The following is an 11,822-nucleotide window of genomic DNA, read 5'->3' on the forward strand; positions in this document are numbered from 1 at the left end:
TTGTCTCTGACGTCCAGCGTGAGGTACCCAAGTGCGCGGGCCTCCGGGAGAGGGCTCTTGTCGTGCTTGGCTTTCCGGGCACCCACAAAGGGAAGCGGAGCTCAGACCTGGCCGCCCCTTACCCCAAATCCTGCCCCGGAGCACAGGCTGCGTGAAAACCAGCCGGAAGAAAAGCCCCTTCTGGGATTCACTGAGGATGTTAACTGTGCTGACAGGAGTCTTGAAATCACGTCGGAAGCCACCCAGCCACCTTCTGACCTAGAGAATGGCACCGTTCCCAGCTTCATCCCCACATGATCCTCCCTCCTGTCCCCACCGGGCCAGGCGCCTCCCAGGGGCCTTTCATTTTCTAGACCATCTCCTATGAGAAGGCCATCTCAGAGCTGGGCATGGTGGAGTATTCTCAGTACTTGGGAGGCCGAGACAGTAGGATCACAGGTTCTTGCCCAGCCTCAGCGACATAGTGAGACCCTGTTTCAAAATTAAAAATAATTTTTAATTATTTCTTAGTTACTCTTCTGCATGCTTGACTGGGCCAAACAGATGCCAATAAACAACAGACACCGTTGAAATAGCCTTATTGAGCTATAGTTCAGGTAACGCATTCCTCCACCGCGCTCACTGGAAGGGTTTTACTCTCTGCAGAGCTGTGCGGCAATCCTCTGTCACCCTGAGAAGTAGCCGTGTGCACCTGATCTTCCCCCACTCGGCCTCTTATTACTATTATAGCCATCTCAGTAGATATGAAAGGGCTTTTTTAATTTTTTGTTTGTTTGTTTATTTGTTTTGCAGTACTGCTGAGGATGGAGCCCGGGGCACTTACTTCCGTCCTTATATCTCATGACCTTTCAGTGCCCTTGACTAACACGAAGTCATGAGGATTCACTGTTGTTTCCTCCTATAGGCTTACAGTTTTAACTCTTACATTCCATCTATGACATTTCTTGAGATAACTTTGAGGCAGAAACCTAAGATAGCGCTGCCCACTCCTGCCACCAGAGCTCCAGATGGTGCCGCCCCCTGGGCCGCACTGCGGGGAGCAGCAGGGGAGACACAAGACCAGCCCGGGGCTTCTGTGACAATCCCAAGGCACAGACAGCGGTTGGCCAGGTACCTGTCCCTGGGGTGCAGGTGGTGAGCACAGGTTGGATTCTCCGTATCTTGTTGCTAGATGACGGGATTTGTTGACAGAGGACATGTGAGTGTGAGACGGATGGGCAAGAAGGGCCCGAGGCTCTGGCCTGAGCCAACGAAAAGGCCAGGGTCGCCCTCACCCCCAACGGCAGGGAGAGCGGGAGCCGGGTTTGAGGCAGATTTGAAATGTCAGTTCGGCATTGTTACTGTTCCGACCTGGAACATCTCCAGAAAAGCTCCTGTGTCGGGCAACGCAGCCCGGTTCAGAGGTGAGGTGTGACTGGAGGAGCTGGGGGTGCACCTGGAGGACTGCATCTGTCCCAGGCAGCTTCCGACCGTCCCGAGGAGAGAGCAGTTTTCTTCTGCTGTACTGCTTGGGGTGCTTCTGCCCGGAGCCGGCCAGCCATGAACTGAACCTCCAAAAACGAGCCAAATAAGCCTTCCCTGCTACGTCGTCCATCTCGGGTATTTCAGTCACAGCAACCAAGACACTGACTCATACAGGTCTCCAAGCAGAGGTCTCCAGCAGAGAGCTGACTGCAACACGCCCAACCTGATTTTATTTTTTATTTTGGAACACAGTCTCGCTAAGTTGCTAAGACTGGCCTTGAGCCTGCGATCCTCCTGTCTCAGCATCCCACGTCCTGGGATTACGGGTCTGTGCCTCCATCCCCAGCTCTGAGCAGTAATCTTTAGAAACTCCGAGGTGACCAAAACGGTGTCAAGTCATTACGACTCGAGAGAGAAGTCTGACTTAGACATAAGAAGTGAGAATCTTCGCTCTTGGGAGATGCGTGACGGAGGCTGCTGGAGGGTGTGTGCACTGAGGGCTGAGGCCCTAGACAACAACAGCCTTCCAGAGCTGGCAGGCAGATACACGCAGACGAGTCAGGAAGGAGGCCGCTGCAGCTTCCGGAAGGTGGGAGGAAACCCGCAGCAACGCAGGGCTACGAGGACAGCGCAGAGAAAGCCAACTGGCCGGCCGACCGCCTCAAGCATGTCTGACCGGTCAGGAGAGGTGGGGACCGAGCAGTCACCTCAGGCAGCCCGGCCGCGCTGGTCAGCAGATGCCACGCCGAGCGAGGCCTTCCTTTCCAATGTTCTGTGTGTCGGGACAGGCGCAGGTGGCCATGGCTGGAGCCAGGGTGGAGCTGGACAGATGGGTGCCCTATAGACCGTTTCTGTTTCTATGGTGTGTGTAAAAAATCACCCCAACGCCCAGAACAATATTTATCATCTCGAAGTTTCTAAAGATGACTGATTAGAGCCAGGCATGATGAAGTACGCCTGTAATCCCAGTACTGGAGATGCTGAGCCAGGAGGAGTGCAGGTTCAAGCCCGGCCTAAGCAATTTGGTAAGATCCTGTTTCGAAATAAAATAAAATTGACAGGGGTGGGGGGTAAACCTCATGGTCAGACTGCCCCTGGGTTCTATCTCCAGAATCACGCGCGCGCGCACACACACACACACACACACAGACACACACGACGTTTACTGACCAGGTGTGGCTCAGGAACCCTGGCCTGCCAGGGCTGCTGTCCGCTTCCCGCACGTCCTGCCGGCCAGAGCTACCCTCCTCTCTGGCTTCTTCAGAAGAGAGACAAGAAGCTGAGATCCAGCCAGACCAAGGTGCAGCCTTGTCGTTCCATAACCACGGAAGTGCCGCCCAGAATTTTCCAAGTGTTCTCTAAGAACTAAGTCAGTAGGCCCAGACTTCATTCAAGGGGAGGCTCACACAGGGGCCTGAACCCCAAAAGTGGGGGTCCTTAGAGCCGCGACAGCAGCGCCCTCAGCGGTCAGCTTCGGGGCCGTGGGGGGGGTGAAGAAACGCTGAGGTCACAGAGACAGCCTCTTACAGCTCATGTCCATGGTTAGTCATGAGAAACAAGCACGGAATTCTACTCAGGAAATGAACCATCGATGAGGCTCATGGACAATGCTTTAAAAAAATCTAGCCGGGCGTGGTGGGCACGCTTGTAATCCCAGCATGCAGGAGGCTGAGACAGGAGGATCTCGGTTCAAGGCCAGCTTCAGCTACTACTTAGTGAAGCCCTTTGCAACTCAGCGAGACCCTATTTCAAAATAAAGAATAAAAATAGGGCAGGGGTGTAGCTCAGAGGTCTAATGCCCCTGGGTTCCATCCCCAGACCCACAAAAATTTTTTTAAAAATTAAAAAAATAAAACAAAGGAAAAAAGTATTATAATAATTTGGACTTCAAAGACTCTTCCTAATTCCTAGTGCCCACAATAAAATTAAATAAGAATCTGGTGCGGTTCTTTCTTCTCTTCATTCACATATCCCCCCCCCTCTACACACACACACACACACACACACACACACACACACACACACAGCACCTTCTGTTTTCTCCCCTTTGTTAGGGAGAAGTAAATGAGGCAACCAGGACGCTCAGGAAAGGCTCGCACGAAGCTTATTTACCTTCTAACTCACATTTGTAGCTGGGGATTAGCGCAGCAGCCTCTTGTAATTACCCTGTCGCCCTGTTTGCGGCCGGCTATCTCTGAGAGGCCAGTAAATCTTGAAATTACAGGCTGACCACCCAGGAGAAGGGAGACCCAGTCAGCCACAGCTCTCAAAGGGCCTGCCCCGGGCTATTCCCACCCCCTGAGCCCAGCCTCCCCGGGAGAGGCTCCCAGCCCGCCCTGTGCCTTTGAGGTAAATAAAACCGGGTGGCCCACACCGGCACCCCTCCCCTGCAGGGTGCAGCAGCTGGCTGGGAGCGTCCTGCCCACTTCGCCATCCCACCACCAGCTCAGACAGGAAGCAGGGAAGAGCAGAGACCGGTGCCCTGCAGAGGAGCCTCTAAATACGCCTCTGTCCTGGGGGACAGAACAGGACCTGCCTGCTGCCCGGACTGCCACGCTTTGACTGGAGACTTACCCTATAACCTGCGCCTATACTAGGCCTCTGGAAATTATCAAATTAACTTAAAATCAAATAATAAATGTTAGTCTGAATGCCATCCTGGGCTATGCGCTCTCTCTCTCTCTCTCTCTCTCTCTCTCTCTCTCTCTCTCACTCTCTCCTACTGCCTTCTTTTCTTGGTGCTAGGAATTGAACTAGGAGCCTACTATCACTAAGCCACGCCCCCTGCCTCTTAATTTTATTTTATTTTATTTTATGGGCCTGGGGGTGGAACCCAGGGGCATTCGACTCCGAGCTATACCCCCTGTCCTAATTTTTATTCTTTTTAATTTGAAACAGGGCCTCACTAAGTAGCTGAGGCTGTCTGCAAACTGCGATCCTCTGGTCCCAGCCTCCCAAGTACTGAGATTACAAGCGTGGGCCACCACGCCCAGCTTTTATTTTATTATTATCATTATTATCATTATTAGCTCTACTGGGTATGAAACCCAGGGGTATTCCACATCTGAGCAACGCCCACAGCCCTATTTTTTATTCTTTATTTTGAAACAAGGTCTCACTGAGTTGCAATGGGCCTCATTAGGTAGGTGAGGCTGACCCCGAACCCCGATCCTCCTGTCTCAGACTCCCAAGTACTGGGATTACCAGCGTGTGCCACCATGCCCAGCTCCTTTTTTATTTTTATTTTTGAAACTGAAATTGTTGAGGCTGGTATCAAACCTGCGATCCTCCTGTCTCAGCCTCCCAGGTACTGGGATTACAGGCGTGCCTGGGCCACTTTTGAAATGACACTGTTGGCTCTAAAGACACCACTGAGGACATTTTCTGGCCATCTCTTAAATGGAGACTGTTTTTTCTCTCTAGGGTCTCAGCCCTTAAACACATTTAAAGGCATAAAGACCCTCGGGACTGGGAGATGCTCGGGCCCCTCCCGGAGCCAGGCCCGTGGGCGCACTGAGACCTGCCCGGCACTGTGCGTCAGGTGGTCATTCCTGTCCACAATGCCTTTCTTCCACTCTTTAAATGTGACTATAGATGCCTAGAAAATCTGCTTTGCTACTTACTACTTCCGTTTATCAATTCTACTGTTTACAAAAGTTCAGCGGTACAAGATTCCAGAGTTAATTAGTATAAATAATACAGCTGGGTCATGCATTAAAATAATATACAGGAAGACGGGCTTGGCGGTGCACGCCTGGAATCTCACCACTTGGGAGGCTGAGATAGGAGGATCACAGGTTTGAGGCCGGTCTCAGCAATTTAGTGAAGACCCTTAGCAACTTGGTGAGACCCTGTTGCAAGATAAAAAATAAAATAGGGCCGGGGTGCAGCTCAGAGGTATAACACCCCTGGGTTCAATCTCCAGTGCCGCACACACATGATAATAATAATAATAATAATAATAATAATAATAAAAAATAATAAAAATATCACACACCACTTGACACATCCAATGACCTGCTGTCCAGATGTTCTAGTTCATTTCCTCTAACGGCTGCTCTACTGGCACCCTAATTCCACACGTGTTTCTTTCCGTGTCTCCATAAAAGGCACCATGAGGCTCCTATACCTCCAGAGCATATGCTCATATTCTTTCTTTCCTGATTCTCTCTCTCCCTCTCTCTCTCTCTCTCTCTCTCTCTCTCTCTCCCCCTCTCTCTCTCCTCCCCTCCCCCGCCCATACAAAACCCTTTTCCAGCTCAACCATCATGTCTAGCAGGTGGAGGATAAGTCCTTGTCTTCTACCAAGGAGAATGGAATAAAGCGTGAGGCGCCCTGCTATCCAGCAAAGCAAACAGAAGCGATGGCTCCTGTTCTCTCTGCTCCGCGGCTCCGCCAGCCTCTTCAGTCCCCGCGCCCGGGGTCTGGGGAGTCCCATTGGAACACGGGGACTGTTGCCTGGTGACATTTCCATTTCAGAGAAAGCAAGAGAGCCATCAGGCACCTGGGCCGCACCCCACAGGAGCAGAGATTTCTGCGCGCACACGCCGGGAAGCCCCAAAGGACCGTTCCCAGGAGCTTAATGAAGCCCCCGGGAGAAATGAAAGGCCAAAAAGGGAGGGAGGAGGAGTCAGTAAGAGGGGGACAGATGGAAGAATAGGAGAAGAGAATTGGGAACCAGAGAAGAGGATGGGGATCGTTACACATTGTAGAAGTGTCTTTAATTACCACACTGGCTCCCACAAAAATGTACAATTACCATGTAGCAATTAAAATGATAAATCAACAGAAAGTCTCCTTCGCAAAGAGGGTTCCTCCTGGCTCCGGGAGCCGCTGGGAGGGGGGGAGAGAAGGCCAAGCACGCCCTGGCCAGCAGGGAGGTCAGTTTGGAATTGTTGATAGCACAAATGCCGGGAGCCTGGCTTTCCCGCTGCGGACTTCAAACGGTCAGACAGGACCGGGCTGACCCCTCCCGGCTCCCATCCCCCAGCTTCAGTGAGGCCAGAGCTGGGACCCACTCCAACATCCCCGAGGGGAAACTGAGAAAAAGGGGAGCCTGGAAGCCCTGGGATTGCCCCAACACTGCCCCGGGGCCGCTAGCGTGAGCCACCAGGGGTGCCCTCCCTAGCAGGAGTCAGTGCCCGCAAGCCATGGCTTTTACTCTGGGTAGAGAGATCCAGAAAGTTCCTCGTAAACAATAAAACCCAACAGCTTCCAGGGCCCTTCCGCTCTTTTGAACCCAAGCTGCTCCGTCTTCTAGCTCTACCCCAGCCTATCTTATTCTTTATTTTGAAACAGGTCTCTATAAGTTGCTGAGGCTGGCCTCAAAACTGTGATTCTTCTGTCTCCGGCTCTCAAGGACTGGGCGTACAGGTGTGCGCCACCAGCACTGCCCTGGCTCAGGGCCCTTCCATCCTTGATGGCCCACTTGACACTAGCCTACTAAATTCCTAAAGACCTGCCCCGCCCCTGCCTCCCACAGCTCCCCAGATATTCGCACCCACCCAATGTCTGGATTCCCATCTCCAGGAGAGCAGAGGCTGCAGGAAACCCAGCTATCCCAGGAGCAGGGCCCGGTGCCGAGTTGTCTGGGCCCCTTCCCCAGGGAAACACGAAGCCCCGTGTCTTGTCACTTTGCCCCAAAGCAGGATGCATAGTCTCAGTAAACTGATCCCTGCTGATGTAACCACAGGTGCCATTTCAAATAAATCCGTCCACACGGACCTTCCCCATCAGCACAGTATCGCTCCCTTGAGGCCCGGCTCCTCTGCCCCACCCAGGGCCTCAGCTCCCCCTCCAGGGTTTACGACACGCTCTGGGTAGGGACCATGGCAAAGATGGGACCCTCAAAGACCTCCTTTTCTTCATTCATCATTTTCTCTAATGTACTTATCACATCTCCTGCTCCTCTGGTCTCTGCCAAACTAAACAGCCTTAGTCTTGCTAACCTCTCCTAGGCTGGAGGTCTGGCCATAAATCTAATCACTATAGAAAGAAGGCCTCCCCCGAGCAGGCCTTGGGCCGTCCACACACAGCCCGGGGTCGAGCCTGTCTCGGCCCCTTATAGAATGCAGATGTCCTTACAAGAATGTGTCTGTTGAGAAGCTGAGACTGTACATCAGCCCGGGGCTGAGGGAATAAAGGCGCTGCAGTGCGCTCATCAGCCCCACCCTCTCTCCTCCGGATCCTTTGTCTCCATTGGTACATTAAATTTGAATGAAATTTTGGGTGGAGATTGGAAACGGAGAACCAGCCCTGCCTTTGCCAGGAGAATATGAAATTAAATCCCATTTAGCTTTGGAATCAACTTTTTAAAGTAAAAGGGTTTCAGAGCTTCAGTTGGACATTTTGTCCGTGTGCATTTTTTTTTAAGTAATAAGACGCCTTCTTGGTACCCCAGACATGATTCAACACCTCCCCCATGACAACATTCCATTCATCTCTTCCTCTCAGTCTTCCAAATATGAATTTATTAATTCAACAAGTACTAAATATCCATGGTGTTCTGCTTTCAGAAAGTAAAAGGAACAGGGCCTTTCTCACAGCTGTAAAGAGTAGCACCAATGAGCTCCACCCCGAAGCTCGTCGGGATGCTGAGGAGCGCTGCGAGAGGGCAGATGTGCTGAGACTAGCCCTCCGACGCCAAGGAAGCCAAAGGCTTTGTTCTTCCTCCTTCCAACCGTCCTCAAAAGGAGAACAGTTCCAAGAAAGAGGAGGCACTGGAAAAAGGAAATACCGAGGCTCTGCTACTTTGACTGTCGATATCCAGGCTGGCACGAAGAGCTGAGTTTGCGATTTGGGGAGAACCAGCTACGTTCCCACGACAGTGACCAGGGAGAGAGTCCCCTGGCTCTGCTCTCCCTGGGCAGAACCAGATTCCAATTGGGAAACTCAGTTCCTCAGCTTGAGAAATCCCAAGATTGGATCTCATCTAGCCTTACCTTGGGAAATAAGTCGCCAAGAAAAGACCAGGCTTCAAGTTATCTGGTGTATTAGTGGCAGGACCAACAGGATATTTATAGAAACAGATTTATAAGAGGATTTTTTTTTAAAGGGTCTTGCTCAGTTGCTGAAGGTCTCACTAATTTGCTGAGGCTGTTCCTGAACCTGAGATCCTCCTGTATCTGCTTCCCAGGTACTGGGGATCACAAAAGTGTGTCACCATGCCCAGCTTCTTGTGATTTTTTTAAAGAGCTACCTTCCTCATTCTATGCAAACTTGGTGTAGCTGTGAGTCAAGATGTCTAGTTATCCTGCCATCTCTGCCAGGTTCCACTGAACCTGGCAGCATTCTCAGTACTGTGACCCACAATACCACAACTTAGTGGAAGGGATATTTATTTGTTCACAGTTCTAGAGCTTTCAGGGGTTTCAGTCCAGGTTAGGCCACGTCTGCCGAGCTCAGGGCATAAGAGCAAGAGGAGGAGGGGCATATCGATAGCTACGGAGGCCACACCCCAGGGACCCCGCCCTGGCAACCACGCCCCTTCTCCAACACGGCTGCCGCTTCAGGACAGGCAGGAGGCCTGGAAACATTGTAAATTCAAGCCACAACCCCCATGCTGGGATCATTGGTCTCCCTCCTCCTGGGAACTTGCCTTTTGGTGGCGACAGCCATTGAGGTCAGGGCTCGGAGGGGACCGTCCTCCTTCCTGGTACCTGGAGTGTTGAACCTCCAGGCCTTGCCCTTCCCTTGGTACAGTGCCCTGCAACGATGCTCTGTAGTCCCGGGCACACTCCAGTGACCTGGTGTAGCCCAAACCGTCACCCAGCACTTCCCAGAACAACACAGCAATGTTTTTGTATCTCGTGGCTCTGGGGATTGACAGGATCCGCTGGTACTCTCGTCCGACGTCTTCTCCTATCACCTGTGTGGTGCCTGTCCAGGAAGCTGGCCAGGCTTCTCTCTCCCCATCCCCAGGTGGCCTCTTCTCATGGGGGGCTTGGGCTTCCCCACCGCATGGCGGTCTTGGAGCACTGGATTGCTTTATGGCTGCTGGCTCCTCTCAGAGTGAGTGTCCTAGAGGCATCTTCGGGACATGGTGGTAAGAGGCAGAGAAGGCGCTGGAGGGGAGGAGCAGATCAAGGGAGGAGGACTACTCCTGTCATGGAAGTCGGGAGCACAGCAAAGGGAGGAGGACGCTGGCTGTAAGGCATCTCTTCCACTGTATCCCTGGTCGGTCTGATTCGAGGAGGTAGAGGAAAGGACCATCGGCCATGGGGAGGTGATTATGCATACTGGGAGGAAAGACGGATGGATGCTGGCCAGCGCAGAGACAGACAACGCGCAGGTTGGCTCTTTTTTTTCAAGTATGCAAGGCTCTCTGCCTGAGGACATTCTCTGGCAGAAAGTAGGTCGCGCCAGTCTGTGGAGGACCAGAACTGAGAAGAGTCAGCATCCCACGTTATCTCAAACTAAAGGTAAATGGGAGTTGAAGCTAAAAGCCCAGCCTCCCCCGCTCTCCTGGGTTAACTCAGAGGTCCCAGAGTGTCCCTGTGTGGGTCACCCTGCTGTCCCAACTCACTTCTTTTTCCGTCTCTGCATCTCAAGACTTTCTCATACACGCACACACGCACAAAAAGCAACTTGCACTCAATTTTTTTTCTCAAAGTTTGCTTCTGAAACACCTACTGAGAGCCCCACACTCTTCAAATATTCATTTCTTGGGTAAGTTAACCAAAGTAGGGTTCTCTTGCTTACAACCAAATATTAGTAAAGGAACCAGGTGCAGTGGTGCATGCTATTATCTTAGTACTTTAGAGGCTGAGACAGGAGGATCGCAGGTTTGAGGCCAACCTCAGCAACTTAGTGAGACCCTATTTCAAAATAAAAGGGCTAGGCACACTTGTAATCCCTGCGCTTGGGAGGCGGAGACAGGAGAGTTGCGCTGATTCGAAGCCAGCCTCACTGGCTTAAGAGACCCTGTTTCCAAATTTAAAAAAATATATAAAATAGGTCTGGGCGTGTAGCCTGGAGGTAGAAGGGTTTCCAGGAACCCCAGTACCACCAAAAAAATAAAATAAAATAAAAGGGCTAGGGGTGTAGCTAAGATGTAGACTGCTCCTGGGTTCAGTCCCCAGTACCAAACAAGAGAGAGAGAGGGCAGGGGAGGGAGAGGGAGAGGGAGGGGGAGCTTTAAACTTTTGCTGGTGAGTATGGTACTGAAAAACGAGCCGAGTGGCATTCTGCCTTTGAGCTGCAGCCCCAGGCCTCCTCATCTCTGAAGCAGTCTCCCTGAGGTATTGCACACTGGACTAGAATCTAAGATCCTCCCGTCTTGGCCTCCCAAGTTTATAGACATGCACCTCCCTGAAAGTCTGAATCTTGATGAGATAGAGGGAGAGATTTAGTGAGGGCTGATTTGAGAGGCTGGTTCCCCAGAGGACAATCTGGGGCACTGTCATCTGGGGCAGAGAAGAGGCCACTTGAGGGACAGAGACCAGAGAGGCAGAGGAAAGGAGATGCAAAGATGGCAAAAACCAGCTTCCCTCCCTTGAGATGGCTGAGAAAACTGTAGTTCACTGTGGCATAAGCACAATCTTTAAGACTTCTGCTCAGGCGGGCCCCTGGCCCCGACCCTGGGCGGGGGGGCAGGCGCTGGCGGGGCACCCTTCGGCGACCCCCTCTCCACCCGGAAGGACTCTGTGGTCCGGGCCCCTGGCCCCGACCCTGGGCGGGTGAGCAGGCGCTGGCGGAGCACCCCTAGGCAACCCCCTTTCCACCCAGAAGGACCCTGTGGTCCGGGCCTCTCGCCCCGATCCTGGGCGGGTGGGCAGGCGTTGGGGGGACACCCCTAGGTGAACCCCTTTCCACCCGGAAGGACCCTGTTAAAAAAGGAAAAGAAAAAGAAAAAAAGGAAAATATCAGAGAGGGGTCAAGGAGGTGGCAGATGCCAGGATACTGGAGATGCAGACAAAACTTATCCAAATGAACTGGAATTATTGGAAAAATTCCCTGCTAAGGAGGACTGCTTCTTCTCTACATTGTTAAGAATCTTGGACATCACCGGTAAGGAGAGAGACTTTAGCGGAGACCAAGGAGAAAGGTGGTGCTGAAAGCGGTCTCCACGTTGGCAGTGGAGAATTGTATTCAGGAGAAGCAGAAATCGGAGCCTACCAACCTTATTTTTTTTTTTTTTTTGAGAAATTACACCAAAGGTTGAATGCTACCGTCGCGCATGCTTAGGAAGACTGGACAACTTTCAGAGTGGAAAAAGAGCTTGGAAAAGATTTGAAATGGTGGAGGCAGTGGCAATGGCAGTGGCCAGTACTCAGGGGAGGCAGAGATCTGATGCATTACACCTGGAACCTTTGAAGTAATGACCCCAGAGGCAGAATGCTACCACCACACACCCTTGA

This window comes from Muscardinus avellanarius, assembly GCF_963383645.1.
Source record: "Muscardinus avellanarius genome assembly, chromosome: 13".
Classification (NCBI taxonomy): Eukaryota; Metazoa; Chordata; class Mammalia; order Rodentia; family Gliridae; genus Muscardinus; species Muscardinus avellanarius.